The sequence below is a fragment of the Taudactylus pleione genome, unplaced genomic scaffold, assembly GCF_031769625.1.
Source record: "Taudactylus pleione unplaced genomic scaffold, aTauple2 ptg000375l, whole genome shotgun sequence".
In the NCBI taxonomy this organism is placed as follows: domain Eukaryota; kingdom Metazoa; phylum Chordata; class Amphibia; order Anura; family Myobatrachidae; genus Taudactylus; species Taudactylus pleione.
Genome location: NW_028284776.1, coordinates 1512507 through 1527236, shown reverse-complemented (window position 1 = coordinate 1527236; position 14730 = coordinate 1512507). Strand labels below are relative to the sequence as shown.

The 14730-nt window shown below is 49.7% G+C and overlaps 1 protein-coding gene and 1 long non-coding RNA gene across 6 annotated transcripts in view; one reads left to right on the top strand and one right to left on the bottom strand.

Moving 5' to 3' along the window:
• Positions 1 to 12826, bottom strand: part of LOC148508157 (uncharacterized) — a 34537-nt gene extending 21711 nt beyond the window's left edge. Inside the window, exon 1 of the long non-coding RNA XR_015869618.1 lies at positions 12718 to 12826. This is a non-coding gene — a long non-coding RNA (uncharacterized LOC148508157). The remainder of the gene's footprint in view (positions 1 to 12717) is intronic.
• Positions 1 to 14730, top strand: part of LOC148508156 (START domain-containing protein 10-like) — a 55309-nt gene that overhangs the window by 9612 nt on the left and 30967 nt on the right. The window lies entirely within an intron of this gene.

The following is a 14730-nucleotide window of genomic DNA, read 5'->3' as shown; positions in this document are numbered from 1 at the left end:
GCAAAGAGCGTCAGGGCTAAGCTTTGTATGGGGGATTGGGCTGGAAGTTGTAGGTTGTAAGGCCTAGTCGGGACTATGGATCAGAGCTGCAGTAGCATGTTCTGCTGACAATATTGGAAGTATAGGCCGCCATTTCCAATTCTTAAACAGGCTAGTGTTCAGTCAGGCACTTTTGCGTGGGGGATACATCAGTTGTTGGAAGATTCTCCGGCAAAGTTCTGGAGCTCGGTAATAGCACAGTCACTCATGGTTTGGCTTTTATTTAAAATTTTTGCAATGCGCTCTTTGTCCAATGTGCATGCCTACCCGGTGACCTAATTTATATCAGCAGCCAATTTGGTATATATGGATGCCTAGTATAACTGCATTAATATGCACTATTTAATCTAGGGAATGTTCGTTGCATATATATAGTACAATTTATGGTAAACTGACCAAACTGCATAAAGTTTTCCCCCTCGTGGTTGGTCACAAAACATTAATTCAGTCAGAATTGAAACTTCATTATTTTTAAATGAATTGTTGGGGGAAGTACATCAAATCTTAGATTAGAAGCAGTGTGCTGGGAAGGCTCAAGGGGAAATGTATACAACTTTTGAGAGAGAGAAAATGGAGAAGTTGTCCATAGCAACCAATCAACTTCTGTTTTGGAATACACACATGCAGTCTATGCAACTGAGGTCTGAGCAGTTATGTGGCACACACATCCCATTCAGTGCCCACAATCTTCCCATTCGTTTACCACAACAATCCCACATGCATCTCATTTAGAATACACATTCAGCTACTTTATTTCTAAAACTATCATACTCTGTCTATGCATGTACACTATTTTCACCTCTATGCTGGTATAACTTCCCCAATATCTACAGCTGTGTTGTCTCCTAACTGTGCTAGTTCTTTATTCTGTCATCCGCACTAACCTATCTTTCCCCATCCGCGCCGCCCTGTCTTCCTGCATCCGTTCTACTGTCTCCATCTACATCACCACCTTCCCCCTAGTCACACCACTTTGTTTTCCCCCTCATCTGTGCCGCTCTTTCTTCCTCCATCTGCACCCCCCCCCCCCCCCCTTATCTGCACCAATCTGTCTTTCCCAATCTCTACTGATGTATGTTTTCCCATTGTGGTAGTCTGCAGTCATCCGTACCAATCTGTCTTTATCCATCTGCACTGCTGTCTTCCCCGCCCCCCCCATCCATTCCACTGTGTACCCCTATACATGTCTCTGTTCTCCCAAACTGTGCCTCTCCCCTGCATTTGCACCACTGTGTTTTCCACACATCTGCATCACTTTGCCCCCCCCATCCGCACCACTGTTTTCCACCCATCTGCATCACTTTGGCTCCTTCCCATCAGTGCTGCTTAAGCTCCTCCCCCTCCACGCTTATGTCCCCATGCACACCGATCTCTTGTCCCCATCCACTCCACTCTTATCCCATCTGTGCAGCTCTATCTTCTGCTCGGACCTCAGTTGCATAGACTGCATGTGTGTATTCCAATGAGCACACAATTCTGTGAATTAGCAGCTCCACCATTTTGTGAGTGATAGCAATCTCACTCTGAGAGTGCTGAATCTGCATTTAACCACAGGGTGTGATGGCATACCATATCTGCATTGCGCAAGGAACATGTCCATTAAGGCATCAGCCTTAATGATCGTAATTTCATTGCTTTTTTTTAGTTTGGCACAAAATCAGACGGTTTGGTGAAATTTCAGATCATGTCTAAGAAGCCTTAATGGGACATGTGAAACCACAAACAAAAAAATGGCAGCTGCTCAATCAATCTGGTAGTACTTTTTTCAGGTGCATGAAAGGGAGGGGTCATACCAAGTAGAAAAGAGAGGGGGGTTTAACCCCCTATTGTTCCTCAGCACACTGAACCATACCAACAACAATATATGAACACTATATGGTAATAGAATTTCAGAGATATTAGTTGCATGCATTTGCAAATACATGGGATGCTGCTAGGCCTCGTCAAGGCTTCTCTGTCATTAGCAGTCCCTACACTAAACGGTTCACGTCCAGGGCGCAGAGCACCCCAAATTAAGTCCAGCCCAGGACCCCCGCAGGGCATCACACGAAAAATGGAAAAAGAGTGACAGTGCAGTGTAAAGTATAGAAGTGTGCAAGTAATTACTAAGTGTTAAGGGGTTAAAATACATACGGTCCAGCGCCGCTCCCCCTCCCTGCGTGTGCTGAGCTGCAGTGTAGACTGCTCGTGGCTGCTGAGCAGCAACCACAGCAGTCTCCTATGCCTGTGGGGGAAGCGATCACACTGAATGCGCCCCCCTGGCTTTGGCAGGGCTGAGGGGGCCCAGAGCACCCCCCTCCCCAGCGGGCCTGTCTATGCATGTTAAAAATTGAATGTGTAAAATAAAAATAAAAAAGTGCCCCCCCCCCCCAAAAAAAAACCACAACCAGCCCTGGGCTTATAACTGCCAGCCCTGGTTGTGCATAAATACAGGGGACAAACGATGTAGGGGGTCCCCTGTACTTGAGCACAACCAGCACTGGGCTAGTGAGAACCAGGCCTGGTTGCCAAAATACGGGGGACAAACGATGTAGCGGTCCCCTGTACTTTGTGCAACCAGCACTGGGCTCTGATACAATCCTGGTTTTGGAAATACAGGGGGAAAAGACGAGTAGGGTTCCCCTGTATTTTCCAGAACCAGCATCGGACTTTTTCTAGCGGGGGGCTATTGCCACAGCCAGGGGAGCCCTTTCACCATGCCCCTCAGCCGCAGCATTTAAACCTGACCACTAGTCAGCCCAGGCCAGGGATTCCTGGGGAGTTGGGGTCCCCCCCTCCAATAAAGGGGTCCCCCTCTCCAGGGCACCCCGGGCTGATAGCCCCCGGGCTGATAGCCCGGGGCTATCCCCAGCACCCCCTGGGCGGTGGGTGCCAGGTTGATTGTGTAATGTGCGTTGCATTTTAAAGACTGTGTATTTTCTTTTGCAGGTGAACTATAGGTTCCAGCAAGCCTCCCACGCATGCTGGTACTTGGAAAACCACAAGTACCAGCAACTGGGGAATTTTGGGCCCACTGGTACCCGTAGTACACCTGTAAAAGAAAAATTAAAATTGAACAGACACTGTTTTTTTTAAATAAAAATTTATTTTATCTGCACCTTCACCTGGGGGGGCGGGGGGGGCGGTGGCTTTAAGCTCTTTTTCACGGTGGCCGTCACCACAGGACTTTGGCGTCTTCGCCTGGCGGGCACCAACCCGCAAGGGCTTTTGCGTTTTCGCCAGGGCTTCTGCATCTTCACCTAGTGGGCGGCAGCTTGTGTCGGCTCTTTTTCATGGCTGCCACCCACTAGGACTTTCGGCGTCTTCATCTGGCAGGCGCCAACCCTCCAGGGCATCTGACGTCTTCGCCTGGAGGGTGGCAGCCAATTAGCTTTTTTGCACGGCTGCCACCTCCCCAGGCTTTCTGTTGTCCTGTTCACTTAGTGGGCGGCAGCCTGTCAGCTTTTTTGCATGGCCGCCGTCCACTAGGACTTCCGGCGTCGTCTTCCTTCACAAGCTCTTCTCTGCTCCCTCCCGGCCGTCGGACTGCCATGCTGCCTCCTTGCGCTGGCTTGTATAAGCTAGCCGAGGCGACGACTCAGCGCCATTTTTCAAACATGGCCGCCGCGAGCCATCCTTGAATTTCAAAAATGACGTTGAGGCACTGCTGCCGTACTCGGCAGAATGGCTGGCAGGGACTGCATCCTCTCAGATCCAGGCCCGACGCCTGCACAGATGCCAGGACACGGCGCTACTGGTGCCGAGTCCCGGTGCTTTCACTGCCGGGTCCCGATGACACTGCGAGCCGTAATTGGCTCGCGGCAGCCATCTATAAGGCGACCTTTTTTAAATGGGCGCCTCTGCCGTACTCGGCCGCTGCTGACACCCGCCAATGACACTGCCAGGTCCCGCCATCCGCTGCTGCCAGGTCCCGCAGGATGCACCATCACCGCCGCCGCTGTAGTCCGCACAGATGCCTTCGTTGCCCGTTCCACCGCCACCACCTGCTTGGCCGCCGCCGTGTCCCCGCTTACGACCGATTTCCATTGCCGGGTTGGACCACCGCTAAAGCCTGCAAAAGGCAGCCATCTTTGTACACCACGGTGAAGCCACAGTGAGAATACTTGCTGGAGGCTCCTACTGCGGCTGCGCAACAAGTTGAAAAGTCCTATCTCTACAATGGCGCGTTCTTGAGGTAATAGTTTAAAAACTGTAACTTTCTAATTTACCTGAACCCCAAAAGCACGTACCCTGGAACAATAACTACCTAATAAAACAAACCCCAAGTCTAAACTCTCCCCCTATGCCCAAAAATCTCCCATAGAGAACAGCAGAAAAGTGGTCCTAATTGAGAATGTCACAAAAAGTGACAGTTGGAGCTTTAGATTACGCCCCAGTCCTCCATTTTTATTTATTTTTTATATTTTATGCCCTGACATTTGGCATGCAGCACCGAGCGACACTTCTACCCGGCTGTGCCAAATTTCATCTCTATACCTCCAACAGGTGTAGCCCCTTAAACACACCATGCTCCTCCCCCCCCCCTCCGGAATATTGTCTACATACATACATACATATATATATATATATACATATATATATGTGTATGTATATCCTGATGAAAAGACCGCACAGGTCTTGAAACGTCGATTTATGGATTAAAACTTATTTGATATTTTTTTGAAGTCCGCCGAGTGCCGCCTGGTCCCTGGGATACAGGGGTCTTTACTTGTATACTTGAATTTTATGGATGGCACCCCGGCATTTGAATCAGATAATGCGAGTGCCCCTCTACATGTATGTGTGTGTGTATATATATATATATATATGTGCGTGTGTGTGTGTATGTGTGTATATATATATATATATATATATATATATATATATATTGCTAGATGGAAGCGGACAGAACTGAGACATTGTACAGTCTTACCTTCTCAGTTGCATCACCACTTGTGGGTGAAGGGGTGTAACATGGCGTGCACATAGGCAAGTTGTGCAGATGAGTGCTGGCGTAAGTGTGCACTGATTATGTCGGCCATGAACCCAATTGCACAGATAGGAGTGGTCCAACCACAGAAATGTTTTCGACTGTGCATACAGGCGAATATCCACATTTTGTTCAGTGACCGCAATGAGGGCACCATTATGGCTGACATGCTTTCAGCTATGCCTAAGCCCCTATGTGTCTACCACTTGTAAAGTGTATGGTGGCCTACAGACTATTGTTAACTTGGGCAGTATACCTCACCTTTTCACACTGTAGTGCACATTTAGGGTGGACTTTTGTGAAGCATTTCCAGTGGGGTGACCTTTGTCATGCACTAATGTTTGAACAGAGGTGGTATGGTGACCATAATGACCCAAAGTCACTTTTATGCTTTACACGGTCAGTGTGTTTTCCACTTTAAAATGCAGATTAATTCCTGAGTGACTGGAACTTTTGAACTGTGTAATGTATCTGCATTTGGAATGGGGGAGTATTTGGGTTAAAGAAAAAAAATCTAATTGTGAATAGCACTGTGTAACGTGTATATACTACATCTAGCTTTTTTGCCATTGTGCAGGCAATGCATATTATCATAGGGATATATCTGACACCTCTCTGCCTCCCAGTTTCGTATTTTCCATCTTTTCTGTACATTACCATGCCCCAAACGATATCCTACTCTGTTCCTTAGTATGTTACACACATCCCGTGCTGCTGCGCCAAACTATAGTTTTTTTTTTTTCGGAAGTTTATCACGCCTTGGTAAGACTGACATTAGAGTTCTGGGAGAAGATAAAGGGATTATTGTGAAGAGAAGCAAACTAATGGCACCTCTCCTGAATGATGAGCTCTGCAAGCTGTATAATTAGCATGGTCTTAAATGTTAACATCCTATAACAATAATTTCTACTTCAGGGTCCATAGGGGTCCACAGGGTGACCTTGGGGTATAGCTGGATCCTCGGGCACCACGGAGTTAAAGCTTTTAGCTGCTCCCAGGATGCACTTGGGTCCATCCTCCCCTATACCCCGCCCCCGAGCCACAGGCACCTCAGTTTAAGATGGTGCCCGGCCGGAGTCGGGTCACCCTGCGGGGGGGTCTGCAGGAGCAGCCCCTTAAAGCTTTTTATTTTTTTTTTAACTAAGTTAAATTTATTTTATTTTTACTTCAGTTTTTTTCTCCAGAGCGGCAGCGATGGGCTGTCTGTACAGACGCCCACGCTGCCGCTCCTTTTCCCTGCTGGCGCCGCGACGCCAGCACTGAACTGGGGATCGCGGTGGGGGAAGCCGGACTCTGGACTGCTGCTGGAGATGCCAGGGAGATCAAGGTAGGCCGCGCACCGCCGCTAATTCCTTTTCCTTTTAAATGCAGCCCCATTCCCCCGGAATAGGGGACAGACCGGGGGCGCTAGCGGTGGCGGCGGGCTCCCCCTCCATTGGAGGAATACCCCACTAGACCACCAGGGTAAATAAACGGCAAGCGGGATGCCGGCAACCCGGGGGTTAAATTTGCTAGCCAGGGGAGGAAGCCTTCCCTGTATAGCGGCTCCTCCCCTCAGCTCAGCGCGCCTTTCAGCACGTAGTCTGGCGTCGCTGAGCTGCAGATACTCGGCCACTCCTCCTCTGAGGTCTCCAGCAGCCATTTTCTCCAAGTGGCAGCGCAGATACTCTCAGGGAGCACGCGGACCGGTCCCCCTGTGTACCTCTCCCCTGCAAAAGGACAGTGTACACAGCACTATAGCCCTCCCAGACACTGAATCTGGGAGGTTGATTGTAGTGGAAAGGTGCAGTGAGTATATCTTCCTGCATGGTATGACTTTTGCTAGTGCTGCCTGTCTGTGTCTTTTTTCTACTTACTGTCAGCCTATACCTATCCCTTTCCTTCTCCTATAAGCCCTACAAGTGTGCGGGGGAAGGGTGTTTCTACTGACCTCACTTATATAGATCACGTATTTGTGAGGTCCATCACGTACAGTTGTGTGCTACACAGTGCCATATTGTGGGCTGTTGTCCAGCACACGGGTGAGTGCGCACGTTTTCTTCCTAAGTCATGTCTGAGGAGGAGATTGAGCACTCCGGGGCTCCGGTATTGTTCTCCTGCAGGCGCTGTTCTGCAGGAGTGGATAGGGAGGATTTGTCACAGGACGGCCTGTGCGGACGGTGCCAGGTGCTCCCTGGTATGTCTAAACCTACTATGTCGCAGGAGCCACCATGGGCGATGTTTTCCCAGGTGCTGGTGTCCATCGCGGGCCGTCTGTAGGTCCCGTCTGTCGGTCCCGACTGCTGCCCCTACTAGGGCGTTGCCCCAGCCTGCCATCCCCCATTCCCCGGGTGTCCCACAATTATTGCAGACTCCCCCGGGGTCTCAGCCTGTTGGTCCCTATGCGGGGTTGCCAATGTATATACAGTCCACCCCTGTGGCGCAGCAGGCTGTGGTGCCGTTTCAGGCTCCTGGGGCAGCTCCTCCACCCTGGGTGGATGCGCTTTCCCACACTGTCCAAGATTTGGCGGCAGCATCTTCGGCTTTTCAGTCGATGTTGCGCAGTGACGTGCCTTCCAGGGCGTCTAAACGCACAGTTATGGCGCAGGCTGCGCACTTTTCGGACTCTGAGGGGTCCTCGGATGATGGTGAGGTGCAGGATGACTCAGCCTCAGATGCCTCAGTCCAGGAGGTAGACACTAAGTCTTCCATCAATGTGCGGGCTCTGGTTAGGGCAGTGCGGGCCATTCTTCTGATTGAGGATGAGGCACCCGCTCCCAAGTCGAGGTATCCTAGTTTTAAAAAAGCTAAGGTTCCTTCTGCAGCGTTCCCCTTGTCTGATCAGTTGACTGATCACATGGCGGTGGCCTGGCAGACGCCCAGTAAGCGATTCCTGCCACAGAAACGCTTGGCGTCCAATTATCCATTTACGGAAGCGCATTGTAAGAAATGGGAAACGCCGCCTGCGGTCGATTCCCATGTAACACGCCTCATCAGGAGTGCTACTTTGCCATTGCCATCTATATCCTCGCTGAAGGATCCTACGGACAGGAAGGTGGAGACTTGTCTAAAGTCTATTTATTCTCTCTCAGGGGCTGTAGCCCGGCCGTCCATGGCCATCTCCTGGGTGGCCAAGGCCATTGAGGGGTGGGCCAACGCCTTGGAGGAAACGTTTACGGATGAAGCTCCGGATGTCCAGAGGGCGTTGTTAGGACAGATGAGAGATGCCGCCTCCTACATTGGAAAAGCATCTTTGGATGCTAGCCTGCTGACCTCTAGGGTTTCGGCGGCAGCAGTGTCTGCTCGCAGATCCTTGTGGTTGAGGTCTTGGAGAGCAGACGCGGATCCAAAGAAAGGCTTGGAGGCCTTACCTTTTAATGGAGAGTTACTATTTGGTCCGGACCTGGACAAAATAGTAGATACCCTGGCAAAATCCAAGTCAGCCTTCCTCCCTTCAGCTGCTACACCTGCTAAGGTCCGGAGCTCGGCCTTTCGTTCCTTTCGGGTTCAGGGCAAGGCAAAGAGTCAGTCCTTCCCGAGGCAGTCCGCACCCAAGACCGCCTCAAAGCCAAAGAAGCAAGCCTGGAGTGCTAGGCGCCCTTCTTCCAAGCAAGAAGATAAGCCTTCTGCGTGATGGGACGGGCCTCCCTCTGGGGGACCCCAGAGTGGGAGGCCGACTTCTTCAATTCGCCCAGTGCTGGCACAATACCACCACGGATGCCTGGGTGCGAGAAGTGGTCGCACAGGCCTCCTCGCCAGTTTTTTTGCACAAGTCCTTCTCAGGACAAAACCAAGGCCTTGCAGGTTCAGGAAGCCGTAGAGGCCTTGCTGACGGCGGGGGTCATTATACCCGTACCACAGTCTCAACGTGGGATGGGGTATTACTCTACGCTGTTTCTGGTGCAGAAACCCAATGGCTCTCATCACCCCATCCTCAATTTGAAGTCCCTGAACAGGTTTCTCAGGGTTCCCAAATTCAGGATGGAAACTTTGCGTTCCATCATTCTGGCGATGGAACCGGGGGATTATATGGTCTCCCTGGATATCCAGGACGCCTACCTCCATGTGCCTATAGCAACATCGCACCAACGGTTTCTGCGGTTTGCTTTTCTCCACAACCACTACCAATTCAGGGCTCTACCCTTTGGCCTCTCCACGGCACCAAGGGTATTTACCAAGGTGATGGCGGTCATGGCGGCTCACCTTCGGAGCCAGGGGATACGGTTGCTACCGTATCTAGATGACCTCCTCTTGCTGGCGAGCTCCCCGGAGGTACTGATCCAGCATCTCCACCTGACGGTCGCTTGTCTACAGGCGCACGGCTGGTTGATCAACTGGAAGAAGTCCTCCCTCATCCCATCACAGCGGATGGTTCATTTGGGGGCCCTGCTGGACTCTCGTCAGCAACGGATTTTTCTGACTCCAGAGAAGGTCTCCTCCTTACAGCTGCGGATTCACAGTTGTCTGAGCAGTGGCAGAGTGTCGGTGCACTAAGCGATGAGAGTTTTGGGGTCCATGGTGTCGGCATTCGACATGGTGGAGTTTGCCCAGTTCCATTCCAGGCCCCTGCAGGGGCTGATTCTTTCAGAATGGAACGGATTGCCACACAGGATCCACTCTCAGATGCTGGTATTGTCCTCGGAGGTGCGTCTGTCCCTAGCCTGGTGGCTGCAGACGGCTCATCTCCTCGAGGGGCGCCCCTTTTGGATCCCGGAATGGGTTCTGCTCATGAAAGATGCCAGTCTCCGGGGTTAGGGGGCGGTGACAGGCTCCTTGTCACTTCAGGGTCGTTGGTCGGCGGAGGAAGCGTTCAGGTGCAGTCAGACAACGCCACCACGGTGGCGTACATCAATCACCAGGGAGGGACTCTCAGTCGAGCTGCGATGCGGAGGTGTCCCGCGTCCTGGCTTGGGCGGAGCGCTATCTTCCAGCTCTCTCGGCAGTCTTCATCCCGGGAGTCCTCAATTGGGAGGCAGACTTCCTCAGCCGTTACGACGTGCATCCCGGGGAATGGTCGCTTCATCCAGAGGTATTCCAACTACTCGTGGACAAGTGGGGGCTGCCAGAGCTGGACCTGATGGCGGCCCGTCACAATCACAAGCTGCCCGTGTACGGGTCAAGGACAAGGGACGCAGGCGCAAGTCTGATAGACGCACTGTCGGTGAGATGGCTGTTTCAACTGGCGTACTTATTCCCTCCGATATCTCTGCTGCCTCGGGTCCTGCGCAAGTTCAAGCAGGACGGAGGCACACTGATCCTGGTGGCCCCAGCGTGGCCCAGAAGGCCGTGGTACTCCAATCTGCGGAGCCTGTCCATCGACGCTCCGTACCTCCTACCTCAACGGTGGGACCTGTTGTCTCAGGGGCCCTGTCTTCTATCTTTGACGGCGTGGCTCTTGAGACAGCCGTCCTGAGGTCTCTGGGCTTTTCTAGCTCCGTTATTACCACCATGCCGAGGGCGCGCAAGCCTGCTTCCGCGAGGATCTATCACAGACTGTGGCACACTTACTTTCAGTGGTGCGAGGCCAGAAAATATGATCCCCAGGTGTTCCGGGTTTCGCGTATTCTGGCTTTCCTTCAGTCAGGTTTGGACTTAGGATTACGTCTTTCCTCACTGAAGGTGCACGTGTCTGCTCTGTCGGTGTGGTTCCAGCGCAGGATTGCTGCTATGCCGGATGTACACACCTTTTTCCAGGGTGTTTTAAGAATCCAGCCTCCCTTTGTGCCACCTGTGGCCCCGTGGGATTTGGCGGTGGTTCTTCGGGCCTTACAGGGTCCGCCTTTTGAGCCCTTGGAGTCAGTGGAGCTCAAGTGGCTAACTTTTAAGACTGTTTTCCTCTTGGCGATTGCTTCTGCCAGGAGGGTTTCAGATTTGGGGGCGCTTTCTTGTCGTCCCCCTTTTCTGATTTTTCATCAGGACAGAGCGGTGCTTCGCACTCGTCCTGATTTCCTGCCTAAGGTGGTTTCCAGGTTCCACATTAATCAGGAAATTGTTGTACCAGCCTTTCAGTCGCCTGATCTTTCGGCTGGGGAGACTTCCTTAGACGTTGTCCGTGCACTCCAGGTTTATGTGGGCCGGACTAGTTCTGTGATGAAGTCTGATTCTTTGTTTATCCTCTTTGGTTTTCACAAGAGGGGTTGGCCTGCCAACAAACAGACTCTAGCCCGTTGGCTTCGTTCTGTTATTATTGAGGCTTATATGCAGGAGGATTTACCTGTTCCAGCCTCTGTTAAGGCTCATTCCACTCGGTCTGTGGGCCCTTCTTGGGCTGCTAGCCGTGGCGCCTCTGCTGTTCAGCTATGTAAGGCGGTCACCTGGTCTTCCATTCAGACCTTTTTGAGGTTCTATGCGTTTGACACCTTTGCCTCTCAGGATGCCGGGTTCTCCTATCAGCACAGGAGCGTCCCCGCCCTTAGTTGGACTGCTTTGTGATATCCCCAAGGTCACCCTGTGGACCCCTATGGACCCTGAAGTAGAAAACAAGAGATATGGTAAGAACTTACCTTTATCTCTGTTTCTACGAAGTCCATAGGGTCCACAGGGCACCCGCCCTGACGCACCTGGCTTCATATGGGCTCTGTGACTGGTCACCGGTTTTCCGTCTCCCATTTCTGTGAGTATGGTTCTTGTGTGTTACAGTCTTCTCTCTGTTTCGTCTCCTCCTCCGGCCTGGGCTGCTTACCAACTGAGGTGCCTGTGGCTCGGGGGCGGGGTATAGGGGAGGATGGACCCAAGTGCATCCTGGGAGCAGCTAAAAGCTTTAACTCCGTGGTGCCCGAGGATCCAGGATCCAGCTATACCCCAAGGTCACCCTGTGGACCCTATGGACTTCGTAGAAACAGAGATCACAAAGGTAAGTTCTTACCAGATCTCTTGTTTTTATACGTCCTTTAGGCTTAGATTCCCATTATTGGCTGTCTGTTTAAGTTTATAACAATGGTTCAACACCTGCTGCCTATCTGTAAACAATGACCACAGCAAGTCCGCAGCATTTCCCTTCCTGGAAAGGGGGTATCTCAGAACTGCCTGCTTGTTTCTGCCTCCAGGTATAGCAATCATAATGAATGGAAATGTGTATAGACATATAGGTTTTATTTTTATTTCCTATAATTAAAATATATATATTCTGGGGTAGATGGACACCTCCTTACACACAGCAGCCAGGAAACAGCACACCAGTCCAGGGTTTTCGTGCAAGCTGGCCGGAACCAGTTTTATTGTGCAATACACACAACAAAATAAACAAAACAATAAATCCTAGCCCGTCTGGGCACTAACTAGACAGGTTATTCCCTCTCTACAAGTGGCAGGGCCTACTGCCTTACCACAAACGCAGCACTTTCAAATATCAATGTATCTGAACAAACCTCAGTGTCTGTTTCTCCCCAGGGTGTGTGAGACACTGAAACAAAACCTAACACAGTTTATCTGAGCCACTTCCAGGTGTAACCACACCCCTAGGACCCATTATCCGGCTTTTACCGAAAGCCAACACTTTTGGTCTGTTTGCCATAACAGACTGTTCCTGGGGTTTTTAAAACACGTATAGGAATCTGGGACACACATATATGCTATCCCAGACTTACCCAGTGCTTGTATCACACACATATATATATATATATATATATATATATATATATAGGCTGGAGTGTAGGTCAACGTTTCAGGGTGCAAACCCTTTTATCAAGACAGATGTACAATGAAAAAGTCATACCTTTAATAGTGCTCACCTCGTGTCGTATCTTCCTGCTGCCGCAAATCCCGGCGGAGACCCGATGACGTCACGTGTGGTGCCGGCGTCTCTAGGGGGTGTGGCTATTGTGACGTGTGCCATCACCATAGTGACTGTTAAAAACAATAATAAAAGGGAACGTTCTACTATAGACAGATCATGTGACTGAATCACAATACGATTATATTAGAAAGCAGCATAGAGCTAATACATAACGATGTTATGGAGGTACTATCCGTATGTAATACAAAATTATCATGCATGCATAGACTTCAAGAAGATGAAATGCAAATGTCTAAAAATGAGTTACTAAACTCCTAGACAGTCAGACATAATTAATGTAAATGCAAATTATAACCGATAATAATGGAGCATGCATGACAATATGCTAGAAAATAGTAGACTATAACAGAAAAAAACAATGATGTCCCAGAAAGCAAAAACCATGTTAACTGAACTGTGATAATTTTGTATTACATACGGATAGTACCTCCATAACATCGTGAACCATGCAGGTAAAATGAGGCTTAACAGTTAATGAAAAACAACTATTTAAGCTAATGGGCACCACATTCTAATATGGGACTTCACTGGGAAGTCTAGGCTATTTCATATAAAATGTGTAATTACTGTGGGCCTGATTCTGAGTTGGGAGCAAAGCAAAAAAGACAAGTATCTGTGCACCTGGACAAACCATGTGGCAATTTAGATTTGAGTTTGGACACACCCCTCAAAAATATAAATCTCTCTGCACGTCTTAAATCTGCCCCACCTGCAGTGCAACATGGTGTAGCCAGGGTGCAAACTTACTTGCTCTTTTTGGCTTTACTCCCAACTCTGGCCTTGTATGTTTTATTTTTCCATTTAAAATAAAAAGCTTTTGATTATTATTGTAGGATGTTAAATTGTTTTATGCTTTAATGAAAGAACTAAGGGGTCTATTTGCTTAAGCAGTGTTAGGAGACAGGGTGAAAAGTGATAAGGTGCCAGCCAATCGGCTCCTAACTGCCATCTCACAGGCTGTGTTTGAAAAATGACACTTGGGAGCTGATGGCTGGCACCTTATAATTTTCACCCTGTCTCCTAAGTGTTAGTTGCATCTGGTTGTAACACAACAATAGGCAGGGGCGTCTTAAGAGAGGAGGGGGCCCGTGTGCATTCTCCGTGCAGGGCCCCTTACTCTCTTCCCGGCAGCCGACTGATGCGACTGGCCCGTCACCGCAACATCCGTAGACTCTGGGCACTAGAGAGTGGCCAGAGTCTGCTGCACATGTGCAGATCGATGGGAAAATGGCGCAGACTCTATTTTCCCGGCAATTTCTTCACTGCGCGTGTGCATCTGAGACACCCGACGCGGGACCTCGGAGAGATAAGTTTTAGATAATATGGTTGCAGGGTCTGCGCTGTGGGCCCCCCATGGACACCGCATGCACACCCTGCACCCATTATAGATACGCCCTGACAATAGGGTGTATGAGCATAATTGCAGCCAGACATTTTTCCAGAACTATTAAAGAAAGCAATTCTTAGACCTCTTTTCTTAAACTAATATAGATCCAGACAGCATAACCATCTACAGACCAATGAGAAACCTTCCTTTTCTAGTAAGTGTTATTGGGAATGTGGATGCAACTCAACCCATCTGTCAAACCATGATATTTATGATCCATTCCAGTTAATATTCAGGAGAAGACCTAGCACTGGATCAGCCGTTGTATGTGTGCTTAATGATCTTCTGATGGAAAGAGACAGAAGTGACTGTTCAAACTTAAGCTGGGTACACACCTAAAGATTTTCTGTCCAACCATCCAACTAGTTGATTGGTTGGAATGAAATTCTGGTAACGTATGGAAGTAAATGATGATCAGCAATTTGCTCCTAAATGCCAGAGAAGAGATGAAAATGGTCGTTCAGACAAGTTTGAACAAATTGTTTAGAGCAAACATTTAACAAACAAGTTTTTGGCCATTTTCAGGCGTTTGGGAGCAAATTGCTGATTGTCATTTGCTTT